Source organism: Thermobia domestica, chromosome 15 (genome assembly GCF_964235325.1).
Source record: "Thermobia domestica chromosome 15, izTheDome1.hap1.1, whole genome shotgun sequence".
NCBI lineage: Eukaryota > Metazoa > Arthropoda > Insecta > Zygentoma > Lepismatidae > Thermobia > Thermobia domestica.
The window spans coordinates 28,181,714-28,195,377 of NC_137468.1; positions in this window are offsets into that span (position 1 = coordinate 28,181,714).

Below are 13,664 nucleotides of genomic sequence, written 5' to 3' on the forward strand. Positions count from 1 at the left end.
TCACAACTTACTCCATGCATCTCAGTTGCACAATACAGGGCTTTGCCCCTCTTTTGTTACGAGCTTTCTTTCTTTCTTTCTTTCTTTCCTTTTTATTTATTGCTCTTTCTTTTCTTTTTCTTTCCCTTTTCAGTTTTACATATCCATATAAAATATCAATAACAAAAAGTGTTTAATGTTACTAATTATATTACTATCTGCCCAATACTCATTCAACTGTATAATTTTATCATGATTCGTTATATACTAGATATGCAAAGAATGAAAAAACACTATCTACATTAAAACACTTTCCTGCCATTGGTTATATCATCGAACTTTTTGCTTTCTATGCGCATGAGGCTTAGGTTACATAACTTTGTCATAAAACGTTGTTTTTCTAAATTCATTTTTTACCATCTTTAGCTAAGAAAAGATCTTTCTTCACGGCAATTTGAAATCATCACAGAAAGGAAATTATCATTCTTAGAATTGCTTCTGCATTAGGGAATGCTGATTGGACATGGTCATTAAATATTACTTAATACACATCCTGATGTGTCAGATTTGCATGTTCATTACTTTGTCTATATATAACATAATGATGAAAAATGTTTGACCTCTCCAACAACGTTCAGGTCCACATTTTCAGAATACGTTTGGGGCTAAAGCATTGACTTGACGAATTTATTCTTCTGTCGTTATCTAGTTTGGTTAGGAACTAAATTTTTTTTACAGCACCATTGTATATTGATGTCCTTTATGCCAAATTAGATGCTAATGCATCTATCACAGGTACAAATGGAACTTGTCTCTTGGCTCAAAGTTCTTTGAAGCATCATCATTGTCATTTATATGCCTCCTTCTAGATCTTATGCGTTTCTTGTCAACATCGGGTATTTTTTTTTTTTTTTTGCTTGTTCTTCAAAATGGTCAAAAGATCTCTGGAATGTTACAAAATCTGAAAGTGAAGCATACATCGAGCCTAATTTTGGAGTCTTGTAGTCATTGCTAACTTCATCCAGCAAATAACTCAAAACATATAATTTACCGTAAATTCAAACTCCTCCATTTTATTCAAAAGGTTTCTTGCTTGATTTCTTGTTTCTTCGTTCTCGGTGGTATCAATATAAAGCTAGTGGAATGCAGAAATTTTTTCATCATAACTGTTGAGTATTACACTTGTGGGCTTTGAATGAGCTTCCCATCTAATCTCTGACAAAGGCTTAGAATTTTTGAATCATCTTTGAAAAATGACAGCAGCACCGCCAATCTATGTGCAGATGATGAAGAGAACCTACATATACTTTTCAATAATCCGAAATAGTTTATTGTAGCCTATCTAAACAACACTTAGTTGCTGCTCTGATTGTATTTTCGTGATATATTGGCAAGTTTGTCATAATGACTGGCCTCGACACTTACTAAAATCAGTTTTATTTGTAAGATTATCATCACTATCTTAGCCCCACTTTGTCCTGGCTAATTTTCTCTCTAGGAAAGTTAGAAAATATTCAATAAGAAACCCATCTGGTGAGACATACCTTAAATATCAGTAAGTTTATCAACATGGGACAGGTCAGGAGGGAAATCTACGTATAAACTGAAACATTCTGTACTTTTAAATCATCAAAAATTGATTCTTTTACTTTTAATGTTATCATTTGGATAAATTCATCACATATTATTTTAGAAAGATAAGATCTGACACCTGATTCTTGATTTCTAATTTCGGTTCCAAACAGGGGACCCATTAAAGCGGGATTGGGAAACAGGAGGAAATTGGATCACAAGTAGGTCTAGGAAATAAGGACCCCATTATAAGCAGGGCTGGAAAAGAGGGTCCTCTTATAAGTAGGGTTGAGAAATAGAGCCCCATTCCAAATGAGGCCTCATTACTTGCTTCATAAAAGCCTGATACATAACAATACAAAATACCATTGTTGTAAATGCGTTTTATTTTATTTCCTTTTGCTTATTATTTGGAAATTACATCACAGCCAATTTGTTTCTTTATTTTTTTTTCGGGGGCGGGCAAGAGACTGGGCCCTAAGCTATAGGTTGTTTACCTTATACATAAATTCGGCATTGAGCTGACGCGACTGGTTTTAAAACTTCTGACAGGGCCGTGCCGTGGGGAGAGCGAGCGGGGCGACGGCCGCGGGCGCCGAAGTAAGGGGAGGATAAAACTTCGGGAGAAAAAGGGAAAAAGATAGGAAAAATTGCGGGGGCGCCGTCATATACTCTCGCTCCGGGCGCTGATTTTCTACGGCACGGCCCTGATGTCCAACATTTTCCACACAAAAACTGTTGATCTATGATGCAATATAATTAATGGTTTTGAACCACTGTTATTTTCTACAGCCTTTGAAACGAAAGCAACGACACCTTTTTTGTTTGGTCACACATCTTTTTACCTTCATCAATAGTGACACACTTTATTTTTTTTTCTCGTTGAATATTGTGTTTCTGAATAACATTTTCAAATTCTTTAAAAAATATCTTCTCCAGTGGTCGTGCCGTGAATCCTATGAATGTTAAGAAGCTCTTCATACACTTCATAATTTTTGTCTATCCTCTAATAAACACCTGAACAGTATCTAAAACACCTACTGACTCACCCAAGGCCAAAGAGAACCACTATTAAGTATCGATTTTTGTCAGACAATTATTGAATCGATGTATTTTCTGCAATATCACCTACTCTTTGATCTACAGTATTTGCCGACAAACTGATGTTTTTTAAATAAATTAGTTCTTTTTCTGCTGGTGCAATTAGCCAATTTTTGATTAATTTGCAGTCGTCCAGCGGTTTTTTATGTTTCGCTATTGAATCAGCAGCCACGCGCGAACTAGCACGAGTTGCTGCTTCTTGTTCAGCGTTTACTTTCTTAAATAACAATTTTCTGACAGTTCGACTTTCATTTCAAAGATTCATATTTGTTTAACTGCAGTAAATTTGGAATAATTCTGAGCAGCGGCGCAAATCTGTCTTCAACATTGGGGGGGGGGGATAAGACCGTTTATTATTATTATTATTATTATTATTATTATTATTATGTCACCGTCCTACAGCTCATTTTTGTCGAATTTAAAAGAAATATAGGAAAAATAAACCTATCCTGAATTTTAATAACCAACCCTCGTATAGATCCAACTGTTCTAGAAACTCTTTTGTCATCGCTTTGGAATGCCTTTTCATCTGTGTTAGTAGACTTCCGTCAGATTTCGTAACCATATATGGGCATATATTGCAGAGACAGTGATTTCCTTTGTGAACGTTCTCTAATTCCGGAAGATCGGGAAAGTCGCAAAAACACTTTACTTCTTGTCATTGCTCGACGCTGATTTGATTATTTAAAATGGCCGCACTTCTTCAGCCAAAGAGTGTGAACTTGTTATCATACGTCATCACCGGAGGCTCTCAGCCTCGAGGACATATACGCAATAGTAAATTGAAAAAAGCAGGCAGTTGCCCCGTGTATGGTCGACGAGAAACCCGTCGACGCCGCTCCGCGCGTAAACGCGCCTTTTCTTTTATAGTCAGCATTCAGGCTGTTTATAATTATAGTGCTACTAAGTGGTGACGCGTATAAAGTTTGATATATACACGAAAGTGACAGTGTACATTTTCACAGTGATTTTTATATAAGTGCACTTGTTTAACAGTACGTCAATAACGACCCTATGGAACAGAACTCATAGTTCCTATTTGGAACTCTTATTGAAGAAGCAGTGGTTGGAAGTTAACCTGGGGACTTCAACTTCAGAAACAGCGCATATCCTCAAATGCGGGACAACGAGGGAGCAACTTCAACAGACTAGCCGAAGAAACACGTGAGTTTACTAACATCGTCATTTATTATTAAAGCCACGCCACCATCGTGTCAATAGTGTTAAATTGTCAATGGTGAATATATTGTAAATATAAAAGCATGTAATATTTGTGCTCTTATAGTAACATTATATTTCTTTTATAGAAAAGTGACTTTATCATTTGTTACATGTTTAATACTTAATTTTTATTTATACGTGTAGCTAAACAACAAACCTTATGTTGCTTACATTTTCACCTACCATACCCCCAGTTATCGTAAGTGGAACTGTAGGCATGGGCAGTGGTCGTTTACGTCATGGCGTAACTGGGAAACATAACTAAGAAACGAGGAAGGTATGAGAAATAAAAATTTACTCCGAACCACGATGTAAATAACGATCACACCCGAAATGGCTAAACCGTGACAAGACATACTTTAATCTTCGGATAGAACTGCATTCAATTATTTTAGTGTTCATTTATTAAAATACGAAAATAGTAAACATTTGAATCACGTAGTTACAGATTGCTAACTCAGTACAAAATCATGCGCAGATCGTCCTAACTCGTGAAAAGAAAAGAGAAAAAGGAAAGAAAATAATAGGTAGCGTTTGAAAACAGAGAGTAAATATAATTATTACAGAAATATAATTAGCATAATTTGCTTCGTGAGAAATCAAAACATTTTGTTTGTTCGCGAATTTTTCTTCCGCTAACTTTTCATAGTACGAAAGCACAGAACAGCTGATCACAGATACACACACAAACACACACATAATTGTATCCATATGCACCTTAGAGAGTAACGAATGAATAATAATTTGTTTGTTTATGTTAATTGTCTATCGAAACACTTTGCAAAATGAAATTTTAAAACAAAACAACAATTTTGTGTAATTTAAATGATGAAATAGTTTCAGAAAGGTGTTTGTTTATATTTTGTCGGTGAACTCAAGTGTTTATTTTTGCATGTTTTATATTGTGAGTTGAATACTTGTGACTTTAGTAAACATGGATTTTAGTAATTTAGAACAACTTCAAACATGGTCAAAGGACCAGTTAGCACAGATTAGACCAAACTTAGAAAACAATACTTAGAAAGTGGAAATTAATGTTAAACACTTAGAATATTCCAGAGTTTAGTTTCGAGTTCTTGTTTTTTTTTTAAAAAAAAAAAAAAATCATGAGGCCGTTTAAAGTAACTATAGACGGACATTTTTTCGACATATATTTAGATAAGAGTGAAGAAATCAATTATATCACTTGGCGTAGGGTTCGTCAATTAGAATGTTTTGATTCAACAGATAGAGACAAAAATTCGAACATTCCGAAAGAAGTTACTTTCACCGTAAAAACTTGGCCATTTACATTTGACGTTACGGCAGAAGTGCGCACAGATGACAGACGACGAATTATAGTCATAGGTAGACGTACGATGCAAGAATTGCAATTTATTTTAGAACAGTATCAGAAAATAGGAGACTCGAGGTATGATGAATACTTGCATGAACAAATTGTAAGAGAACTCGAAAGTGAACCCGGTAAGCGTAGGAGACACAAAGCTAAAAATAAGAAATCAGCTGATACATCCGAAGTAGATTCAGGCAAGCAGCTGTTGTGCAGGTCAGCATCACCTACTTGTTACATAACTTTAAGTAAATTGAAAACCTGGAACAAACACGCGTTTCATGATTTTGAATACACAGATTTTGAAAGATGTTGGGAATTAAAATCATCGTTGAAAGTTGAACCGCAGTATGCACGCATAGTTACAGTAGACAATTTATGTCAGGAAACACACACAATTTTACCTTCTGTTGAAATTCAATTACCACCGTTGAGAGTCAAACAGCCGGATAGCTGCGAAATTAGGCCAATCGAATTTGAATGCTTAGAAAGTAAAAATAATTTAGTGGAAAATCAGGTAGAGCAGGCACGAGCTAACGTCACCCTTGTAGAAAATGAATGTATAAAACGATGTCAGATTTCTACACCTGTAGTTATTGAACCACCACCATTACTTTTACATCAGTCTAGTGTTAGTGAGATCAAAGTAGAATTTCAAGAAGTAAGCATAGTTGACATCAAACAGGAAACGTTCGAAGCAGCGACACCTTTGATTAGCTATGAAACGAAGAAAACTTGCGTCAATAACATCCGTTTTGAATGTGTTAGTTGCGAATTACCACCTTTAATAGTACATCAGGCTAGTGTCAGCGTAGTTCCAAGTGTGGCATACGAAGTGCAAGGCTCATTAGAAATCGAAAAAACCCTTGAGTACGCACAAGCGCAGGTTACGGAGGGAAATTTTGAGTTACTTGATAATCATGTCGAATTTGAAGATATTTGTTTGTTTTCACCGGAAATAGTAGCAAAGAAAAACAACGTTAGTGAGACTATTGACTATGATTTTGGTAAACAACTTTGCGCAGTGGCGGATGAATTGTTTTGTAAGTTCGAACAGGAACTTGAAGTGTATCGTAAAATGCTTGAAGGAAAGTCGATGGTAAATACATGTAGAGCAAACCAAGAGGATGTTAGCGTTCAGAGAAAAGAAATAGGCAATACAGAGGCAGTAATTAAACACGGCTTGATGCGAATATCCGTAGACAGACAGGTTTTAGATGTAGTTGCAGTGCCGGCGAGAGATGCCGATGAATTATATGAAATGAATGGTAGCGCAGTGGTAGCGCGTACCCCTCCTCTCGGAGAAGCCAGGGAAGGCTTGAGAGTTGAGTTATTATTTCTGTGCGATATTGAGAATTTGATGTTGTTGCATTTGTATCGCGAGCAAATTGTTTTGCGCGATTTCACAACTACGTATTCGTCTGTAGTACCGTACAGGTCGTTCATTATTAGTTACGTCTTTATATTGCGATTCGATTCTGTCCTTATCGACTTTGAGCATAGTGGCATAGGTCAACGACTTCAAGTGAAGAGTTTAAAATGTAAGCCCGCAAAGAGAGTTGTGTTTTACGTAGTCAATAGCTCTTGTGTGATAAATTGGCCAGGACTATTACCCGTAACCAGACAAGAATGTAGGCCAAAAAATAAGTATACACTAGCGAAGAGATTGAAATGTAAGAATAAGGCACAAAGGAAAGACAAGGTAGTACGAAATGGTCAGCCGATTTTCCCTAGTATATTAGCTCGAAATAAAAGGATGTCACGGCGTATAGCTAGTAAAATCAAGGTTCATAGATGTAAAAGTAGCGCTAGACAAGTGGGTCATAAGCGTAGTAAATTTGATTCATTCGCGCATGCAAATTTTAAAATTAATGTCCCACCACAGCAAATGTGTAGAAAGGAAAAACTTGATTGTGCAAGTAGTCGGAAGGCGAAACAGCTGATCGTTCTTGGTAACAATAATATTCGTCAACCTAATCTTAGAATGTACGCGCAATGCAAGCGAACAAATGCCAAACATATGCTAGACAGCGAGTTGAGAATAAATGAAAAGTGCTCTAGTAGGCGTAATCCGAAACAAACTAAACGTAATCGCAGACGAACTAGATATGAATCAAAGTCAAATTGTAGGCGAGCTCATTTTGGACTAATCATGCAAATTCTAAAAACAACCCAGAGAAATTTTAAGAAACGCAAGCGCGAAGAGCAATTCGTGCAATGCATCGTGATGCATCGCAAATCCAACCGTCGTAAACGAAGACGCGTCATTGCGTGGAAGTTTGGTAAACACGTTGTAGAAAGGGAAAAAGTTCCGCGAATCAGAAAAACTAACTGGAAGAGTACTCGTAAGCGCATAAAATTGCAGGCGTACAAGTGTAATCGACATCGGTGGAAAATTAAAATTTTAGCGCGAACTTTGCCCGAACTTGAACTGAATCCCGGAAAAGACGAGAAACTAAATACCGAATAAGACTTAAGCTTTTATAGAGAATGAAGATAAAGATTATTACTCTCTTATTTCAATTATTCCCCATCGAATCTCGAAAGTTAGGAATTTGTTTTTCAGCTTCAAGTGTGTGCACGCCGTCACCGACGCGCCCGTCCCAAGGAACCACCAGTATTTGCCTACAACCAGGTACGTTCATTTAGATGCCATGTTTTATTGTTTCGTTACAGTTTTTGGAGATGAAAGATGAATGGGAAAAGCAGAGGAAGGACAGCATTGGAAACTTTAAATAGGTAATTAACTTAGATCGCGATTTCGGATTTTGAAAATTTTAATAATGCCCCATCACCTTTTGAAAATTATGGTTATCCCGTTTTGGATATCGAATTTCTGTATCGAATTTTGTTAGAATGTTTATGTTTTGTATGTTTTATTTCTTTTCAGGTGCTTCCAGTTTTGGGAACCAAATGCCATTAATAAAATTTTACTATTCCATTTTCTTTTGAGTTTTTTTATTTACTCACCTTTATGTTTATATAAACATTTAGCTGTCCCCATACCATTATGCATTTAGAGAAATGTTAGGCAATTAGAGAAATATTTATGAATATCGTAATTAATTATGAGATTTGGCTTTTTGGATAATTAAAAAAAATGTGTTCCTTGGTTAATGAATCTTTTCATCCAACTTTGTCATTAAAAGCATGTGTACAAGCATATTGAACTTGTAATATAAGACTGGTTCGGCGTCGGAACATTGAAAATTAAATAATACTTAGTATGGTTTTGAAAGTAATGGAAAATAATGCTGGATTTAATAAATTTGTTTGTTATGTAAAGTCAGTGGGTATTTGTTACGACACTAATGAAGTTTTGAACTGAATTCAATTTAATTACAAAAACTGTTCTACAAGTTAAGAAGAGGCAAAAGGTTGAAAAATATAACTCAAACCTTAGAGGCGTCACTATTTTATTTCAAAATTACAGTGACGAAATCGGGGTAGCGTCCGGTTGGGCCTCAGCTAGTGTGTGAATTTGGCCTTTAGACACACACACTTCTAAATTCCATTTCGGCTTGTGACATTTTAAGGATATTTATCTAAGAACAAGATAGTTACTTGACGCTTAAAAATTTTATGTTTTTATTAGATATTCATTTTTTTTATTGACTTTAAGGAAATGATAAATTGTATTTGGTTAGATTTTGATAAACCATTTTTTCTCCTTTTTCCTTCCTGTAGTACTCTTTTCACGGAATATTACGTATATTTATAATAATGTTTCGTGAAAATTGCACTACCAATGATCACCGATATAATTTGGTATCGACGTGTAAAGTGTTTATTTTAATTAGGTAGCAATTACCTATAATAAATTTGGATTGTAAAATTGGAATTGTGATAAAATTGGCTTATAAAAAGGGAATATATATATATATATATATATATATATATATATATAATGCTTTTGATTATTCAGTTTCCATAATATTTTACGGCCAATATATATATATATATATATATATATATATATTGGCCGTAAAATATTATGGAAACTGAATAATCAAAAGCATTATCAACCTTGAAATTCATTAATGTCGGTAAATTTGAACGAAATTTGATAAGTGTTGTTTTAATTTTGAAAATAAATTAATTCTCGGAAATGAAAAAAAAATGAATACTTTCGCATCGTAAAGAATTCAATGTTGAAGTATTCTCGTTATTTGTTTAAGTTTGTATCAGAAACTTGTTTCAGCTTAGTGAAATGTTTTAGAAATTAGTTTTGTTCAGTTTGAAACGTTCTGAAAAAAAAGGACGTATAGTGGCAGTAAGTAACTGAGACATGCAAGGCAACAGGCCAGTTATAATTTAAGAACTATAATTGGGCAAGAATGGATTAAAAGGAGCTAATAAGTAGTTTCTATGTTGCGGGTTAATGCCGGTGTCAAAGGCTAATTGAAGAGCGACACCGATGTTGCGTTTCAGGATTTTAGCGATATTATTCGCATAGAGGGCGATTATTGCGCATGAGGCCTATAGGGAGGCAGACGTTTATATTGAGGACCATGTATTATATATTGCGAAGTGTACACGATGCAAAGGGCAATGAAAGGCCGCATCTGTGTTTGTCGAGGTTGATTTTTCCCTCGTTGTTGTTAAGTTCCCAGCTAAGGGGGCTGGAGGAGGCAAGAAGTCTCTATTTTTGTGCGCTTATGCTATTAAATGAGTCCATAAGGTTGATATGTATATCCCTTTATGTGCGATGTTGTGAATGCGTAGGAAATATTTCTAAAGAACGCCCATGTTTTGAGGTGAATTTATCCCTCTTATGTTGTGTAAATTGTCTTTTTAAAGACAACCGCAATATGAATTATTCTAGCTCAGTTCTACACGTGCCCATAACCCAGTTAGTTGCCATTAAACGTCCATCACAAAAATTGTTGTTGATAAATTATTACAGCCAAGTTAAAGTAAATAAATAAAAACTTAAGATGTTAACTTGGATTTCAGGCAATGTTTTTTAGAATTAAAGTTATGAGAATACATCAACTTTATTACGTAACAGCAGATGCTAAACTGTATTAATGTTTAATGAACAGGTTATAAAACATTATGGAAATTTGATAATTGAATTTATCATTAGCTTTGAATTCATCAACATTATCGGTTTGATTTTAGACAAAATTCGATAAATATTGTTTTAAATTTTGAAATGAGCATATTTTACAAATTGAGGGAATGTAAATAATAATTATTAAAGTAAAATTAATTGAATAACGAATATGACATTCTGATCGTAAGTGATATGGTCAAGTGTAATGATTTATTCTCGATTGTGACTTAATCCCGGATATGACGATAATCCTGATAATGATAAGTGCATTCTTGCCAGGAGGCCGCACATTTCGGATCGGCTAGCGCTTTTTAATAAAATACTTTGTAAACCTACTAATTTTGTAGGTATGAGCGGGCCTAAAGTAATTAATACTTATTGAATGGTTGATGATATTGAGATGCAGGGCTGTAGTATCGAACTTCCCCCCCTCCAGGATATTCTTTTCGTCCTTTTCATATGTTTATTTTCTTAAAATACCTTCTTTAGGTCTAGATACTGACAGCCCAATTGGGGTTGGAACAATTTACCCGATTATGACATAGCTGTAATGCTTGAAGCATTCAGCTGGGAGGGACTAGGATTTCGTGCAGAAGCGATTTTATCCAAATCGTCGGGAAGGTTGGCGATCCCGCACACTTCGAGCTGTAAGAAAATCGTAAGTCAGCGCTCATTGATCTTCGGGATCAACTCATTAACCTACATTTTTGTTTAAGTTATGACTTACAACCTGTGTTGTTAATGAATGGTACACAGGATGGCGCTTCGAAAGGCTTAACCGCCGTTTAACCCATGTATATAATGAAATGTTTGAAAGTCTACTAGTTAGGTGATGTCATGCAAATATATAAATAAACATGTTAATTGTTTTGCACATTACGTTATAATACGTGAAAAATGTTAGTATATAGACAAATTTTGTTTAGTTTTGAATTTTATTAGTTTACGAATAGATTTTGCATATTTAGTGGGAAAATATAACTAGAATTTGAACTTTGTTCATATATCGTATCACATTTACATAATATATTCGTATAATTTCAAGTATTATTCTGGAAAACAAATATTTAGAAATGAATAAGTAATCTTGATGTGGAAAACATATTAAAAAAAAAGAGAAGTTCGTTTTCACAGTTTTTACAAGTTTATCGATTGCTCAACGACTCACATAAAGGAGAGAATACCTAATCGTTAGTTTCGTTCTGTGTTAAATAATTCATACAGGTGAAAAAATTTGGTTTAATTCACTTTATTAAGAGTTTTTATCTGTCAATATGAGGAAAATGTTAATTGAAGCTTTCGCTACACAGTTCGTTGGAATAGAATGATCAGAATTAACGATTTACTTTGTTGTTTATCCGATTATTTTTATGTTCAAAAGTTTGAAAGGAGAGAATATCGTTTCGAATTAGCACTTGTCTATAAAACTCACACGATTATAACAAAAATTTAAATTGAATTTGAGAATTTTGAGAGTTGGGAATTTGAAAAAATAATAATAATAATAATGGAAAGAAATTGGTTTGTTGTACGATTTAATAGTAACTGATAGATTCCATTGCTTATAGTATGTTGAGGTAATTAAGTTTAAATTTGATAGTCACGTTGATATTGATAATGGTCATCGAGCGAACAAAATGATTGTGTGCAAAGTATTTTGAGCTGTATACGTCTTTCAACCGAATGGCAATTGAGCATTACGAGTGAGTTAGGGCTATTCTCGAGATGCCAAAGGCTGTATAGAGCGGCATCCTTAAATGGATTTATTGTTGTATGCGTATTTTAACGTGAAACCAAAGGCCATTAAAGGGCGGTTCACGTTCGGAGATATATGCTCCTCGTCACTCCTTGAATACCTAGCTTGGGAATGCTAGAAAAGTAGAGAGAGTTTATTTTAAGTCTTTAATGTTTTAGAGGTGGATTATAAATCCCTCTTATTATGCGATATGTGTTTGTGTTTAATGCCCGCAAAATGGAATTGTAGTTTGCCTTTGCCAGTAAGATGCTTGTTGAAAATGAGATTAGGAAATGATTGTATCAGCCAAAAGTCGTATGTTCGCCAATGTTATACGAGATCCGTGCACTAGTATTGACGCCCGTATACTTATTGCAATTGATAAATAAGGAAAATAAGAATTTACGTTTGCTGTGAGTAAAGTTGATAATTTAAAAAAAAAAAAAAAAAGTGAGTTGACATGTGAATCCAAATTTATTTGAAACAATTTGATGAATCTCTTGTTTGTTGTTTGAGCAATACGATTATTGAGACTTGGTAGTATATTTGATTTTGCATTCTTTTAGTACTTTTGATTTTAGTGAATCGAGAATACAGTATTTTGAATAATTAGTATGTGAATTATAGTATACCTATTTTACGAAAACTTGTATACCTTGTTTTGAAATTTCTTTTGGATTATTAATATTTGGCATTTAAGAATATATATTAGTTGATATAATCATTTTGATGTTACTTTAGAAAATTTGAGTATTAATTAAGTTTGTTGTAAAAGGTGCATATATACGCATACTATACTACACAAATTACATATTAGGAATTCCGATATTATTGTTTATTTCGTTGTTAGGCTACACTTTCGAAATCGGTATACACATTTTACTATTGTTTAGTAGTTAAGTATTTTCAATATTAATGTTCATTTGTATGTTTGTTTGGTTTAACATGTTTAAGTATATTATGTGTTTAGTAAAAGATGATTGAAAAGTACGCTAAAGTATATTTAATTACGGTGAAAAATTAATACTTAAAAGATAAACAACTAAAAGGAACTATAAACTGAAAATATAAACAAACGAATTAATGATGAACAATTTACTAATGGTGGCATAAAGGTGGCTTTATCCAAACAAAAGGTGGCTTAATTAGAACTTAAAAGTGGCTTTATTCGGACTTAAAGGTGGCTTTAAAGAACACAATAGGTGGCTTTAACAAAGGTGGCTTGTTGTCATACAGGGTGAATGCAAATGCAATATATATATAGTGCAGTCCCAATACCGAATTTTCACAGTGAGTCCCCAATGATCTTCGATTCCTATACAGTGTGTTCCATAATATAGTGATTTTTAGTAACACTTCAGTACACTAGTGAAGTACGTTATCTACAGTACACTCCGATATATCGAGTCTTTATGGTGAACTCTTAGTGACAGTTGACTTATATACAGGACGTTCCAAAATGCAATAACCCTTGAGTGATATACCAGTATGGACCGTTAACCCTTCAACGGCCAGGGTTCTCTTCACAAATTGAAACAATTTGCTTGGACACTGCTCGGGCCCCAATAGGTTGTCACCGTCCTACAGCTCATTTTTGTCGAATTTAAAAGAAATATAGGAAAAATAAACCTATCCTGAATTTTAATAACCAACCCTCGTATAGATCC